Below are 15946 nucleotides of genomic sequence, written 5' to 3'. Positions count from 1 at the left end.
CCTCAGGTGGCTCATGCAAACGAGGGCTGGGAATCTACAATTGTTGAGGTGGTACATTTCCCAACAGGGTATAGACTTGAGGGTGGAAAACAGACCGGGGGTAAACCACACCAATGTTGATGGTCTATCCAGGTTTTTCTACCTTAGCGGAGAGAACTCCCCAGAGAATGGGTAGATCTCCCAACTTTCAGCTGGAGGGAGACACGTGTTAGACCTGTCATTTTTAGGGTGGTCCACCCCCAACTTTTTGCCTGCTTACCTCCACTTTCTGCTGTATCTTTTTTTTTAGACTTAGGACTCTGAGCACTTACCCACTGTTAACCAGTGCTAAAGTGCATGAGCTTCTTTCCCTAAAACGTGGCAACCATGGTGAATACCTGATTGGCATATTAAGTTTACCTGTTGAAGTCCCTGTAAAGTGATGTACCATACCCAGGCCCTATATTCTAAATGATACAAGTGGGCCTCAAGCACTGGTTGTGCCACCCACAAAAGTAGCCTGTCAAACTGTCTCAGGCCTGCCATGGCAAGGCTTGTGTGTGCAGTGTATTGTCAGTTTGAATTGGCATTTAAAATCACTTTACCAGCCTTAAACTCCCCTTTTATAACACATAGGTCACCCCTATGGTAAGCTCTAGGTAGCCCAAAGGGCAGGGTGCTGTTTAAGTAAAAGGTAGGACATGTACTTTTAAGTTCTACATGTCCGGGTCATGACAAACAGCTTAAGTGCGTCCTACTCCTCTCATAGGCTAGGATTGGGAATTCCTTAAAACGCTTTAAAGCCGTAATTCCTGATTAAAAATGAGTAGCTGCATCTTGTTTCATATCTTTGGAATGGTAATTATAAATCCACTTTAATGGTAAGGTTGGATTTAACATTACTATTTTAGAAATGCCACGTTTTATTGATTGGATATTCTCTGCTCTTACTGCTCTATGCGCCTTACATCCTGTCTCCAATACACGTCAGGGCTGGGTGACAGCTATACTTTGTACGTTCCCTCTAGACAGCCACAAGCACAGTAAGGGTGGGTGTGTCAAAAGACTCATCTGCATTCCTCTGCATTTTGATAGCATTCCTGGGCAGTAAGGGGGATTAGGAGCTGACACATTTATGTATGTATAGCTACCCAAGTGTTTCCCAGCGCTGAAAGTGAGAGATGGTAGATAGAGAGTAAGAGATTAATAGTGGTACTGGTAAAAAAAACCACGTCATCAGCTTTTTTCTTAGATTTGTTTCCACTTCCAGGAATCTTAGATTGTGAGGTAGCGAGTTCCATAATTTAGGAGCCAGATGTGGGCAAGCTCTGCCTCCCCATCTCGCTCTCTTGATATAAGTAGTTCATAAGAATTGTTCAGAGCAAGATTTTAGGCATCTGTTGGGGACATATGATGCCACCAAGTCACTGATTTTCTGGGGACCTCTGTTATTTATGGCTTTGTGTGTAAAGCAAAGTGCCTCAAATTTGATTCTAGCCTCAATCGGTAACCAGTGTATAGCTTTCAGATGCTTTTCCACTGACTCCTGTATTGGCACCTTGCACACAAGCCTACCTGCTGCATTCTGCACCACTTTGAATGACATATTTTTGGGATCCTAAATAGAGGGAATTCCCATAATCAAAATGTGAGGTAACCAATGCGTGTATTACTGTTTTCTTTAAGTGATTTGGAATCAGCTCCAGAACCTATCTGAGCATTCTCAGTAAAATATCATGTGACCCTGCTAGTTTCTTTGCTTGAACCACCATTGTTAATTCCCTATACATCCAACATCCGAAGTTCTTAATTGAAGGATGTGGGGCTGGCAAATTACCCATACAGCTTGTCCCGCTGAACAGAGGCTTGGGGACCGCTTTATTTCCAAGGATCATCAGCTCTGTCTTGTCCCCATTCAGCTTAAGACAGCTGCTTGTCATCCACCCCACCACTCTTTCCAAACACAGTGATTCCGAGTCAAATGAGACCACCAGTTGTGTATCATCTGCATACGAGACCATGGAGATGCCAAACTCCTGGATCAAGTCAGCCAACTGACGCATAGTTAGCATCCATTACAAAAAGGCTCCCAGCCAATCCAAGGCTTTGTACTGTATACTGATTACCCAAAGTCTATTTTGTTGAATGCAGTGATCCACGGTGTCAAATGCCATGCTTAGATCTAGCAGCAGTATAGCGGCTGACCTACCTGGGTCAAGAGTACCTTTTAATTCTTCTGAGACTGCTGAAAGAGCGGATTCCGTGCTATGTTGTGCACGAAAGCCCATCTGCATGGGGTGAAGGTAAAAGTTGCTTTCCAGAAACTCAGATTGTACCCCCTTTATATTTTTCTCTACCAATTTTCCAATAAATGGTAGGAGTGAGTTAGGCCAATAGTTACTGGGTTGTGACAAATCTAAATTGGGTTTCTATAGCAGTGGTCTGATAATTGCATGCTTCCTGCCTCTAAAGGCTAGTTCAGGATTTCCACTATCGACTGAAGCACCTCCTCTACAGATTTGTAAAGTACCTGGGATGGGGCAGGATCTAGTGCGGAGTCCGACCTGATCTTACTCATCAACGTTTCACCAGTGTTTTAGTGATGAGTGGAAAGTGAAAGGGAATGGGAGTAGCGTGGACCTGAAGATGGTCTTTTTCATGACTTATGGCTGTCCCTGTCCGTCTCTGAAGGGAGCTATATATATATATCTATTACTTTTTTGTGGAAGAAAGTGGCTAGGTCATTACATTATTCCTCCGACAATTGAAAGGGGTAATTTTCTTGGTGTACGGTAGTTAGGGATTTTGCCACCTTAAACAGTTCCTTGGGGGAGTTCGGAGCCTGATTGATCTAATTTTCAAAAATTTCAACTGGGTTTCTTTAATGTTGTTATGGTATAGCCTAATGGCCACCTTATAACTTGCTTTCAACTGTGAGTCATGGTCCTTCCTCCATTTTCTTTCCAGCTTTTTACAATTTTTCCTTAAGGTCACTAAATGAACATTAACCAAGGTGCCTTTTTAACCTTAGTTTTTAACTTAAAAATTGTTTTTGGGGAAACCCTGTCTAACAATTGATTGGGTGATCCAACTTTCCCAACTAGTGTAAGCATTTTCTACATTTCCTTTTTGGTTTGGAGCCGAGGATACCAAAGATTTCCCCCACTCTTCTGGGTTAAGCTTAGCTCAGTTTCTTGACTGATTGTTAGTCGTGGGTTGAATTGGTTTTTGACATCCCTAGTTACACAATGCAAAAGGAATAAAATGGTGGTCTGACCACAAAACAGGTACTGGGGAATAGACTGACAGTTTGGGGTCATTAGAAATTAAAGGAATTAAACGGTCCAGTATATGTCCTTTGACATGAATAGCGGAGGTTATAAATTGGGTGAACTGTAACCCCTCTGGGCCCTGCAATAGTCTCTTTACATGAGGGGTATTCAGATCATCAAGGTGGATATTTAAATCCCCAAGAATAGTGATATGTGCTTTCCTCACTATTAGGCTAGCCATGGTGGCTATTAGACTATCCTGAAAATCGACGTTAGGTCTTGGGGGTCTATATATTAAAAATCCTGAGAAAGTACAAGTAGGAGAGAATGTGGTGGAGAATTGAAGACTTTCACAATCTAAAATAGAGAGGGAGTTCACAACACATTTATATTAATCGTTTATCAAGATGGCAATACCGCCCACTGCCTTTTCTATGCGATCCTATCTATATATCTGAAACCCAGGAGGGAGTACCATTAGAAAGCCATCTTTCCATAATAAACAAGGCGTCAAGTTCTTCCCCCTTCAATAACAGTCAAATGTTTGTTTTATGCTTAGGGTGGAAGCGACTGTTAAATAGACCTAATTTCCATTAGTTATTTCCTACATGAGGCCTTAGGTTATGTGTATTACACTCATCAGGGACTTTAAACTCATAATTGCAATGAGTGCATACCTGAGGTGTCTCAGCGCCCCTAACTATTTTACATCTGTGGTTACAACAAGCTTCAGAAGGTGTCAGCAGTTAGTCCTCTGTGTACTGTGTCTAAATCTGAGGAAATTGACCTGGGTTCCTGGCCCCTGGTCCTGTTTGGGCGCAGACGGGCTTGCCTTTGGTGTGCCAGTGGCTCAACCGGTTGCTCAGCGGCCATTTAAACATCTGAGTAGGCAGTGTCCTGTGTCCCACACAAAGGCTGAATACACCTGGGCGTCAGAAGTTGGTGTTCAGCTGCTGTTTTAGCATCAAAATCAACACAGTGATTACTTTGCGCCCATCGCAACAAATGCATTGGCCTTTGACGCCAGTGTGAGAGCCGATCAATGACATCACCTCACCAGACTGTGTGGCTTCACACCAACCGTCAGCGTGATTTGACATTGATGCAGCACCTGCATAATAAAGGAGTTAGACGCCAATTTTTTCATTGAATGTGCGGATCGGCGCTAACACTTCGCCTCCATCCACAGGATCGATGAAGAGGTAGCGACTCCTCGCATCAAATCTTTAACATCGATGCTTGCTCCATCTAAAATACTTTGTCAGCAGGACCTGTCTGAGTCCTGTGGGCGGCATGCCCTCCATCACAATTGGCCTGAACTTTGGATTTGCACTGGTCTACAGGGTCTTCAAGTAACCTTTTAGCGCTGTTGACTTCTTAGCAGTATTTTTGGTTTATCTTTTAAAAATGTATAACTTCATTTCTACTTATTGAATTTTTGTCATTTTGGTCTTGATTTACTCAGATAAATATTCACTAAAGTTTTAAGCCTGTGTGGAGTTTTTTTGTGGTCATTGTGTTTCTCTGTGTGTCTTGTGCAAATACTTTACACATTGCCTCTATTGATAAGCCTGACTGCTCTGTGCCAAGGTCCGAGAGGGTGAGCACAGGTTATCTTTCAGTGTGTATCTAACTTGCCCTCTCTAGAGTGGTGGTTCCTGCTTGGACAGGGTGCATACCTCTGCCAACCAGAAACCCCAACCCCACTCTAACACTTCCTAATCCCGGAGAAGATGAATGGTTGAAAGAAGCCCCATTTTCTCCAAGAATATAAAATCACATTCTAGAATGATTAAGAAAATAAGAAAGCGGCGTACCTTCATATAAATAGGGCTATTATATGAAATTGCATTTTCAGAGAGAGATCTGGACTAATTACAATTCAGTGTAGCACGGGCTCTCTGGAAAAGGGTCCTTCAACCTTTCTCATATTGATATTCATTTCATCGGAGGATGGAAGCTGGGCTGGAACAAGAAGACATTCTTTGGCCAAGTACAGAACTTTTCTCTGCCAAAGATGTTCTATATGTCAAAAACATAATGAAAGTAACACTGAAACTGACAAAGGTAATCCTGGTCCAATTTCAGATTATTTGCATGGACATTGTCAATCCATCAGATCCATGCAGTAGAAGACTATGTGGATTGTGTTTCTTCATACACAGTATTTTCACATATAAAGTGTTATCACTGGACATCTGTGTGATTCAATAATCCTTTTCTTTGCAGGTGTAAGTTTGCTCACGTTTAAGCATTACTGACCACAGTACAAGCTTTGTCTTGCAATGATGCAACAACTATGCCAAACATTAACCATAGTGCACCAAATAATGCTGTATATCACCCAGAGACAGTTGGGTTGAGGGGTACAACTGAAAAATAACAGAGGTTCAGTGAAGCACTGTGGAACCACAATGTAATGTTTGAGATACATATTTCCTCTAGTGCTGTTTAGTCATAGCAACATTCAGCAGCCATCCGCAAATTTTAATCTGTTTGAACTCATATCAAAGTGACAACTTAAGGCACTGCTTGGCATAGCCCATAAACATTAGGAGGAACAAACACAGGCAATATTTATTACATCTTCAAGAGTGTGTGTGCACCCACAAGAATGTGCTCCTGTTAATACAAAAAAAACATGGAAGCAAAAACAATTATTGTACAATTAGGCAGCAGGCTGAGAACCTCGAAAACCAGTTGTCAACGCACTCATTCTCTTAAAAAACTAAATCTTGGCCTAATAATGGCATGGACCCTGTAGTGCCACTGAAATAGTTGGACACATCAACTACTGAACTGACCAAAAAGAGAATTGCAACAAAATACCTATATAAATATATACATTTCAATATACAATATATGGGAACGATGGAAACCTATGGACCGGGTTCAGCCAAGCCTCATAATTACAGAAAAACAAACATGGGCAGAGAAGTTTCCACACTAATCCAGTCATACTAGGTGGGAAGTCATGGGCATGGCTACCTTTAGAACCGACAAAACAAGAGATTTAACAGATCTTTCAACAAGTATTGCTGATACCACCTCACATAGCACCTTAGTAGAACACCGGTTTAAAACAAATGTTAATGCCTTTGACCCGATAGAATACCTAAAGCTAGATGGAAATTTGTTCAAGAAGAAACAGAAAATACATTGAGATTATTGAACCATTCAGAAAATATTATTGCTTTCCTACACCTCTCATCCCTAAACCAGACAGATCGTTATAATTCTTTATAGATTTTTGACAAACTAATCAGTTGTCTTTATTTCAAAACAAATCCCATGCCCAGGGAGGTGTTCTGTTGAGTATATGAAAATCTACCTGCATTACTATACTTCATCTGAAGAGAGCTTATTTAGCCTAAGCCCACATACAAACCGCTTTTGCGACTCCAAGAAGATTGTCCCATTTCAAAGCTCTGTCTTTTAGCCCACATCAAGCGCCTGGAACATTCCAAATATTGAAGGATGCTCTCTTGCAACCACATGAAAGGTGCACAGCCACTTACTTATATGATATGAATACCACTCACACATCCACGAGGAGTCCTGAAAAGAGTAAAGAAGAAAATTATGAGGACAACTAAGGTCTTACATGGGGAAGGGAAGGGGACAGACTGGCTCCCAAGAAGTAACAAACAACCTCAAACCAACAGTGGAACCTTCTCAATGCCAGCACCTAACCTACAAAATAACTCTAGAGAATTACTATTACCCCTTCTATCTACACAGGGGTTTGTGTGCACACTGAAAAGCACCTACTGTTACAGTGCCTGTTCCCTTAGGAACGCAACAAATTAAACTTCAAAGCACAGGTGCACCACAAAACAGTGTTCAAATAAGAGCAAATGTATAGTATAGTCCAGATTCAATAAGTAACGAAGAGAGATGTTTCTCAGTTTGATTTCTTTATTTCATCAGAATAGAAAAAAGCACAGTACAGCCGATGCATTTCGTCCCAGTGCAGGACTTCTTCAGGGCGCTGGGTCAAAACTCTTACAGTGCCTCCATATGAAAGCGGAGGTGTAAGGAGAGCGCTGTGCACGGACAAAGTCAGTCATCTGATAAGATTAGAAAAAGAAAATCACGAAACCGTCCTAGTACAAATCAAGACCAATTTCAAATGGTGAGCGAATCTGGTCTGCCAATACAGGATCAGAACACAATTCCGTTTGGAAGCTTACACAAATTCAAAAATCCTTATGTCCTAGTATGTGTTGATAATGGATTTCAATCAGCGGTTTAAAGCAGTTGCTACCGTCCAGCAGTCTGCAAATATTAGGACCATGCCCTTTACAGCTGGAATGCCAGGATCGCAATCTGATAGTCACGATCTATGTCAGCAGCCTCCACGAACGGCGTCGAGGAGAAAATCCCCTCAACAGGCTCCCAAGAAGTAATCAGTGGATAGACCAGGACTTTTAGGGAAGAGTCTTTTTATACCTGCTAATGGATATTGGGAGGAGGGGACGGGGTAAAGGAGGATGGGTCTAGTGCATACAAGGAGGAAGAGGGAGACAGAAGGCGGGAACATGGTATCTAGGCTTCTGATGTGCTCTCTTTCCCTCTTTCGTAGGAAGTAAAGAACCGGTGTTCTGTGGAGTAGATTTAAAAAGGAACATTCTGTGTGACTGTTAGAGGGTTTTTAGCAATTACAAAATTAATGTCTAAGGGCCAGATGTAGGTAGCCAAATACTGGTCGGTAACGGCCCAAAATCGGTAAAATCGGCCGTTACCGACCGGTATTGAGAAAAAGAGATGTAGGTGTCAAAAATATACCGAAACGGTAAATATGAATCGGTAAAATACCGATTCTGTATTTTACGAATACATATTTACCGAATCGGTATTTACCGATACCTTATTTACCGAGTCCTTATTCACCGAATCGGTAAATAAGAAGTCGGAAAAAAAGCCCATCGAGATGTAGGAAAGGCCAAAAATACCGAATTCAATGAAATTCGGTATTTAAGAGTCAGTATTTACCATGGACTGAAAGCAGGTGGTAACCATGTGCAGGCTATAAAAATGGGCCCAAAATGCAACAGTGTTGCAAAAATGGCGGCACTCTATGTGATTGCGAGGAGGCGAAGGCTACAGGCTGCAGGTCCGAGGGTATGGCAAAGGGAGGAGCAGGTATACAGGCAGAGGATCACTCTGTTCCAATTGACTGAGCCTGAGATACTCCAGAGGTACAGGCTGCACCCCAGAACCATCATGGACCTAATAAGGGACCTCCACCCATACCTGGATCACCCAACACCCAGGGCCCATGCCATCCCACCCCATGTCCAGGTGCTGTGTAGCTTACACCTGCTGGCCTCTGGGAGCTACCAGAGTGTGATAGCTGCAGTAGGAGGTGTATCCCAGAGCTGTCTGTCCCGTTTTTTCAGGAAGTTTCTGGATGCCATGACGCAGAGAATGGGACATTACATCCGGTTCCCTGACACACCTGTGGAACTTGCAAAAACAAAAACTGATTTTTATGGACTGGCACACTTCCCGCATGTGATAGGCTGCATAGATGGCACCCACATTCCCCTATGCCCACCTGCAGCCACCAAACACATATACAGAAACTGTAAGTCTACGCACTCCATCAATGTGCAGGTGATATGCAATGCAGGCAACATCATCACCGATATAGTGGCCAAATTTCCTGGGAGCATGCACGACTCCTACATTTTCCAGAACAGCGGAATATACACACGGCTAGTTGCTGGAGATTTTGGAGATGGATATCTGCTAGGTAAATACATGTAACACACCCTGTAATGAATGGCAGCTGAATGTGCAATGTGATTGTAACTCATGTACCTCTCATTCCCTCCCAGGTGATAGTGCATATGCCCTGCGTTCCTTTGTGCTCACACCGTACCTCAACCCAACCAACAGAGCCAAAAGGCGATACAATGTGGCACACAGGTCTACTCTTAACGTAGTGGAGCGAAAATGTGGACTCCTCAAGAGCAGGTTCCACTGCCTCCACAAGAGTGGAGGTGCTCGATAGTACACCCCCATCCTGTGTTGCAAGATAATAGTGACCTGCGCCATTTGCACAATCTTGCTACGAACGAAGGCACAGAGGTGGAGTTGACACATCACGAGAACATCGATGATGACCAAGAACATGCAGAGCCCCAGGCAACAGGACCAGCAGCACTAGATGGTAGATTGAGACGGACAGAAATTACACGTCGATATTTCTAGGTAATGTATGACATATAGACAGGTGTAGTGTTTGACAAGTGTAGTTTAATCTTCACTACATCATCATTGTCACATCGGAAAAGGCTTCATTAATCAAAGTCAGTGTCTCTGGCTGCTCCTGCTCAGTTGCCGTCACTGTGTGCAGTTGAGTCAATCTGCAGCATAGGTCAGTGCTTCCGTCCACGCACTACATTGCGCGATTGTGTGCCTGGCTTTCAGATTCCCTGCTGGGGCCTGACTCAGCATGGCTGCGCCTGCCGCTCCTGCGCACCTCTGGAACTGGTGTGCTGGAGCCACTCCTGCTGGTTGACCCCTCTGTCTCCTCCACACCCGTGTCACCAGCATTGCCTGTGTTAGTGTTGAGCATCTGCTCCATCGCAGAGGTCACTCTTCCCATGCCCCGTGTCAATTCTGTGCAGCAGTGCACAATTGCATCCTGCATGGAAATAGAGCATCGGCACAGTAGTGACGTACTTGTAGCAAATCTGTTCATTGCCTTTGTTTGTTGGCGCATATACTGTCGATCCCTGCCACGCTGTAGATGGTCCCTGTCCAACTTATCCGACAGTACTCCCATGTATGTGGAGATGTCTGTAATCCCCTTTGCAATTTGGTCCAGACTCGATGCAATGTGGCCTATGCCCTTGTCCATGTTGGTCATTTTACTGTTCATGCAGCGAACCTGCCTATGCATAGCTAACAGTGCTTTGGCCTGCTGGCGCTGTACCTTCACCATTGTGCCCTCTAGGCCGCAGAAGACGCTCTCCCCTTCCTGCCCCTCCCCACCCTCACGTGCCCTCCTGCCAAGAACATTGGTGCGCGCAGCGCCTGCTGCAATCGGTGGTCTAGCCCTGTCAGCCACAGGTGCAATTTTCTGGGGGACATCATCCTCATCCTCCGATTCAGAGGTTTGCAGGATCCTCTGAGGGGGCTCCTCATGCCTATTTGCCCCTCCTGCATGGACACCCTGGACATTGCTATGGGTGTGTTTGACAGGTCAGGAGATCCAAACAACAGAGGGGAAAGTGGGACAGGTGTTGTGGGTCGGTCTGGTGATGAGGCTTCCTGGGTGGTGTCGTTGCCTCCTTCTGCCGCGCTGTGACCAGATTTTCTCTTCTCTTTCTCCCCTCTCTTAGTTGCTGGTGCCCTCTCCTCCCTTGGTGGTGCCGAACTGCATGAGGACTCTCCTGTGGAATGAAATTGACATAGGGTCAATGTTGTTGTTCATCTGTGTGTAGTTCTTAAATAAATAGTCTACACACCTTTGCCCAGTGCACATTGTGTGTTTGGTGATGTGTGTGGCATGCCTTCCAGAGTCCTGTGGTGGATGGTTTGCATGTATGTATTCATGACTACGTCTACCATGATGCATTGCTGCCACCAAGTATGAGCTGTTATGCAGTGTGATGATTCTACACAGTGGGGTACGGGGTCAGGTTGATGGTTGTGAATAAGGGTACATGCTTCTTACCTTGTTTCTTTGTAGCTTTTGCTGTACTGTCCAGGTCTCCTATCCCATGGATGCATTCTGGCTCCATTGTGGTTTCCACTAGCTCCTCAATCGCTGTCAGCTTTGGTGCTTTGCCCCTGCCACCTCCAGTCAAACCAGCATCCTTTTTCTGGGCTGCAATCTTTTTTTTTGTCACAATGCGCAGGTCGTACCACCGCTTTTTATGTCCTCAATCTCCCGGTGGGTCACACCAATGGCATTCACTTTGCCCTGAATGGAAATCCAAATGTTCCTCTTCACAGTCTCTGCAACATGCAGAGATTGTCTCCCGAAAATTTGGCTGTAGTGGCTTACAATTTCCTCTATAGCCACCTGTAGTTCCTCTGGGCTGAACTTGATCTTCCTTTTTCTCTCCCCACCATCCTTTTGGCCTTCATGTGACTCCATTCTGTAGCACTGCTTGCCTGTGGATGCTCTGCTCCTCCCACCTCTGCTAAATTGTTTGTTCTGTTGGTTTGCACCTGCATGGGTGTGGCCTCTCCCAGGTACTGGGGTGGGGTGCTTCAATCTGATTGGTTGGATTCTCAGGGCCTTGGTTGTGGGTTGTGTAGGGTGTCCCTGATTGGTTGGCAGGCTCGCATGGCGTTTTTCAAAATCCCGATTCGGTAATTACCGATTCGGTAATTACCGATTTGGATGATTCCGATTCGGATTTATCCGATTCGGTGAATCCCATTCATTCCTATGGGCCAGGAATGCTTGGGTTTCACCGACTCGGAATTTACCGACTCGGAATTGGCCGATTCGGAAATTACCGATTTGGGTTACCGAGTCATACCGAATCTGTAACTTTTACCGAATTTTTACCTACATACCATTTACCGATTCAGAAGTACCGATTCGGTATGAGTCGGTATTTATGAATCGGTAAATGGAAATTACCTACATCTGGCCCTAAGTCAGATAAGTTTAAGGTGGCATGGCTGGGTCTCAGCAAGTTTGCTTTGACATTTATTCTTATTTGCATAAATAAATTTACACTTTTATTTTATGTGAGCAAGCTATTGCACATTCATGTCAGTCATGTTCTGTTTCATAAAATCAGCTAAATAGATGTCTTATGTATGGTCTCTCTATTTTTTTTTTTTTTTTTTTAAAACCTTTATTGTGCATGAAAAGAACAAATACGGGCCCACAACCGTCAGGTCGGACACGATACTTTAACGCACAAATGCAAGCAAAACAGTCCCTCAGCGGAATCAGGTAAATTAGCAAAAATCAATGGACATTACAGTGAAGAGACGCATGGCGCCGGGGAGAAGGAACAATGAAGGTTACATTTTAAAGTTTTCTGATCGAAATAATTCAAATAAGAATAAGAACAAAGGAATACTGAGCCCGTACACTAGCCACATTACATGAGCAGGCGGCATCAATACAAAAAACAACAACGGAGGTGAATACAACGGACAAAATGGCGGTACAAAGAAAACTACAAAAGCAGCAACCAGGATTTACGTACCCCCAACTGTGCCACCCCCCCCACTAACCCCTATCGCGGACCCAGAAAAGAAACAGGTAAAGAAAAGCGCAGAAAAATAGTAAATAAGGCCCATAGAAACTAAATGACAAAAACTAAAACCCTCCCCCCACCCTACAGCAATGCGGAGGCTACGGCCTACCCCCCCCCCCCCCCCGGCAGAGTGTCTGTCGCCCACTAAGGAACCCGAAATATAGACAAGAAAGGAAGAAGGAAAAAGGGAAAAATAAAAGAAAAAGGAAGAAAAAGCCCTAACAGCAGAGAGAAGGGAGCGAGGAAAGAATAAACCAATCCACAACTCCCAGAAAAAGAAAAGATGAGGAGGAGCCAACCCAATATCAGGATCTCCCGGACATCCCAGTCATATAAACCATCTACGCAACATGCAGCAATAAATTTGGAAGACGTGAAACAAAAAGAGGGTCAAAATCTGTTACACCCAGAACCCCGGGCCAGGACACAACCCCCCGCCAGTACATCAGGAAGAATAAAGAACCGGATATCTCAAATAAATCGTAGGCAGGGAAGGACAGCACCTGAAACGCAAGCAACACAAAAATAAAACAAAAAAATAAACAAAAAAATTGCAGTTCAGTCCGGATCTCCGCTAGCCGAGCAACCAAAACCAATGAGTAAAAGAACCGTCAGCCCTGTCCTGAACGTCCAAATTTCTCGAGGCACGGCCACCACTGCGAGTACTCCCCAGGCAGAATCAAGAAAGGCCGAGAAGAGGGCCAGTCATACATATGCACGAACACCACCGGCCCAATAAACATTTCCCACCCCAATATTGGCAACAAGTATAGTCAGCAAAAGGTTAACAATTAGGGAGAGCAATTCACATTTCGTAATGAAACAGGCCGAGGTCGGATCTCACACAATTTCCACCCACCAGCCCAGCAATTCAACAAAGGGAACCGCCTAGCCCTGGCCCGATCTGGGGCTCGCCCTCTCACCCACTCTCCGTGATAGTCCAGTGCAGTCCAGGTTGACGAGGGAAAATGGCCGCCTAGAGGAGGGGGGAAGTGCGTGTACTTGGAAAGAGCGTCGCCTGTCCCCAGAAAATGAACCTCCCCTGGTCACCAGCTTCTCCGATGTATCCAAGCGACAAAAGTCACAGAGCAGGGAGGTCAAAGTACGTGATAAAGGAGCAGATGAAGAGGCATGAGGACAGGCAACTGCCATCCAGGGCTGTGAAGCCATGAAACAACACATACAGTCAGGCACGGAACAAAGGGGAGACAATGCAGCAGCGACAGATCTGGTGGGCGGCAAACAGTCGTTACAAGCCGCAGCAATAGCTACTGTAACCTCCAAAGCAGCACTCTGAGGCTGCGGCGTGCTGATAGATTGTAGCAATTCCAAGTCAAAACTTTGTCGAGGATGGACCCCCTGCTCTCGACATAAAGCACGGGCACACGCATCAAGTTTAACACCCAGTACACTGTAGTTGTGCCTCACCGCCGATCGCAGCTCACCCAAAGTCGTCAACACGTCTTTATATGTCCATTCAGGCTGTGGTTTCCATAGTTCTGCACTCCCGGGGGAAGTATGCACCCCGGCCCCCCGCACGTAAGTGGGCTCGCTGTTCCACGATGAGGGTGCGTAGTCGTCCGCACAATGGCGAGAGGCAGGCATCGCCATCTTGCCCTCAATCCACCGGAGCGCTGGGGGGGGGAAGGGGGTCGCAGGGCACGACCGATCAACAGCTGTCGTTCCCCGGGTACACTATATCCCCTGCGGTCCGCAGCGTAATCGGGAATTCGCCGGCAGTGCGGCGAGTCAGGCAGACCGAGCGGGGCTCACCGATGGCGGGCAGAGGGACAATAGGAGCCGACCAGAATCATGGCGGCCACGGACAAAGGACTCGTTGACAGAGCACGTCTTCCACCTGGTTCCGTGCAACTCAGCGCGTACAAGGCAATTCTTGGCAGCGGGCGGTGGCCGAGCTGTATGCGGAGGAAGATGATGTTTCGCTGTCGCCCAGCCCCCGCGGCAGAGCGGCCGTGTCCAAGCACGCGAGGTCCAGCAATGCCCTGCAGAAGAGGAAAGGTCCCGGGCCAGGGCGGTCCGTCCGATAACGTCGGTTTCCGGGCGGGTGGAAAGGTCGGAGGAACACCATCAGAACCAGCCCCGTTTCCCGCACATTTCGGTGCAAGATACACCAGGATGACATGCAGGATTGAGGTGCGGGATTCCGGGGCCGGCGGTGCCGAGAGGCTGCACGTCCGCTCAGGTCGCCATCTTGGCTCCTCCTCAGCTATGGTCTCTCTATTAATAAAATGAGTCAATTTGTGCTTTGTTGTAAAAGTCTTATTCAGGACGTTCCTCTCTTTGTAACGTTCAATGTCATTTAAACTGTCCATTGTATTTCTGTATTATAAAAATGTCATGTCATTTCTTTCGTTTCCCATGCACACTATTAATATGCATATTCATTAATATGCAGTAGAGTAGTTGTTTCTAGATGCATCTTAATGGATGTATATTATGCATTAGAATGTTCATTGGCGTACTAGAATGATGCATTGCTAGTTCAACCCGAATATATCACATCTCACCACTGAATGTGAGTGACTTTTCTGTCAAACAAATGTATAAAAGATGATTTTTTAAGATATTTTCCAGACTTTCTTTGCTGGCAGACTCTATTTTAGACCTCTTGTTTACCTACAATTACGCCTGACTACTTGCTTGCTTTGGAGGTATGCCTTATTTGATTTACTACCGGAACATTGCTATTAATTAACTTACCAATTCTTGCCTTCCTGTAATGATCTCAATTTTGAAAAAACCTATAGGGTTGTATTTGGAACTCTGTCTCATAAGGGTTTATTTGTTTGGCTCATACTCAGTCTTTTCAAAAAGACTCGGCAGTCCCGATGCCACGTCTCAACCCTCTTAATTATTCAATTAGCGCATCGGCGCAACTATCCTGTTAATTAATTACAACAATAAACATTTTGCAACCTAAACACAATTGGTTTTATCTTGTCTGAGGCCCAGAAACTCCTACCACACATCTTGAAATCGGCTATCTCTGTGCTGTCTGCTTTCATCATTTACATATTAGAGCAAAATTGCATAAATGTATTCTTCATGGCCCAGCGTACAGCCATCTAACAAATGATTTATCACCATTGTACATCATATTTGCATTCTTTAAATGACTGTTAGAACTGGGGGTCTCTAGTTGGCAATGGTTTGCACCGTTGTCCAAATAGGGACCCTTGCTTCTAGTCAGGGTAAGGGGGCTACACTCCTAAAATAACCCCTGCTCAACCCTGTGGTGGGTAGGTTTATCTCGGAGGCAGTGTGTAAAGCAGTTGTGAACACATACAATGATACAGTGAAAATACTACAGATGGACACTACACAGGTTTTATAAAAATAGTATTCTTTATATAGACTTAGCACAAGACCCAAATGACAAAAATCCACAATACAGTATTAGGAAAATGACTTGTAAATGATAAAAATAGCTTA

General features: G+C 44.9%; 1 protein-coding gene across 6 annotated transcripts in view; it reads right to left on the bottom strand.

The window, feature by feature from the left end:
• FAM227B (family with sequence similarity 227 member B) overlaps positions 1–15946 on the bottom strand; it is a 3234040-nt gene that overhangs the window by 1486940 nt on the left and 1731154 nt on the right. The window lies entirely within an intron of this gene.

The sequence above is a fragment of the Lissotriton helveticus genome, chromosome 3_2 (genome assembly GCF_964261635.1).
Source record: "Lissotriton helveticus chromosome 3_2, aLisHel1.1, whole genome shotgun sequence".
In the NCBI taxonomy this organism is placed as follows: domain Eukaryota; kingdom Metazoa; phylum Chordata; class Amphibia; order Caudata; family Salamandridae; genus Lissotriton; species Lissotriton helveticus.
The sequence above is the reverse complement of the archived record's forward strand: the minus strand, read 5'-3'. Positions and strand labels throughout refer to the sequence as shown.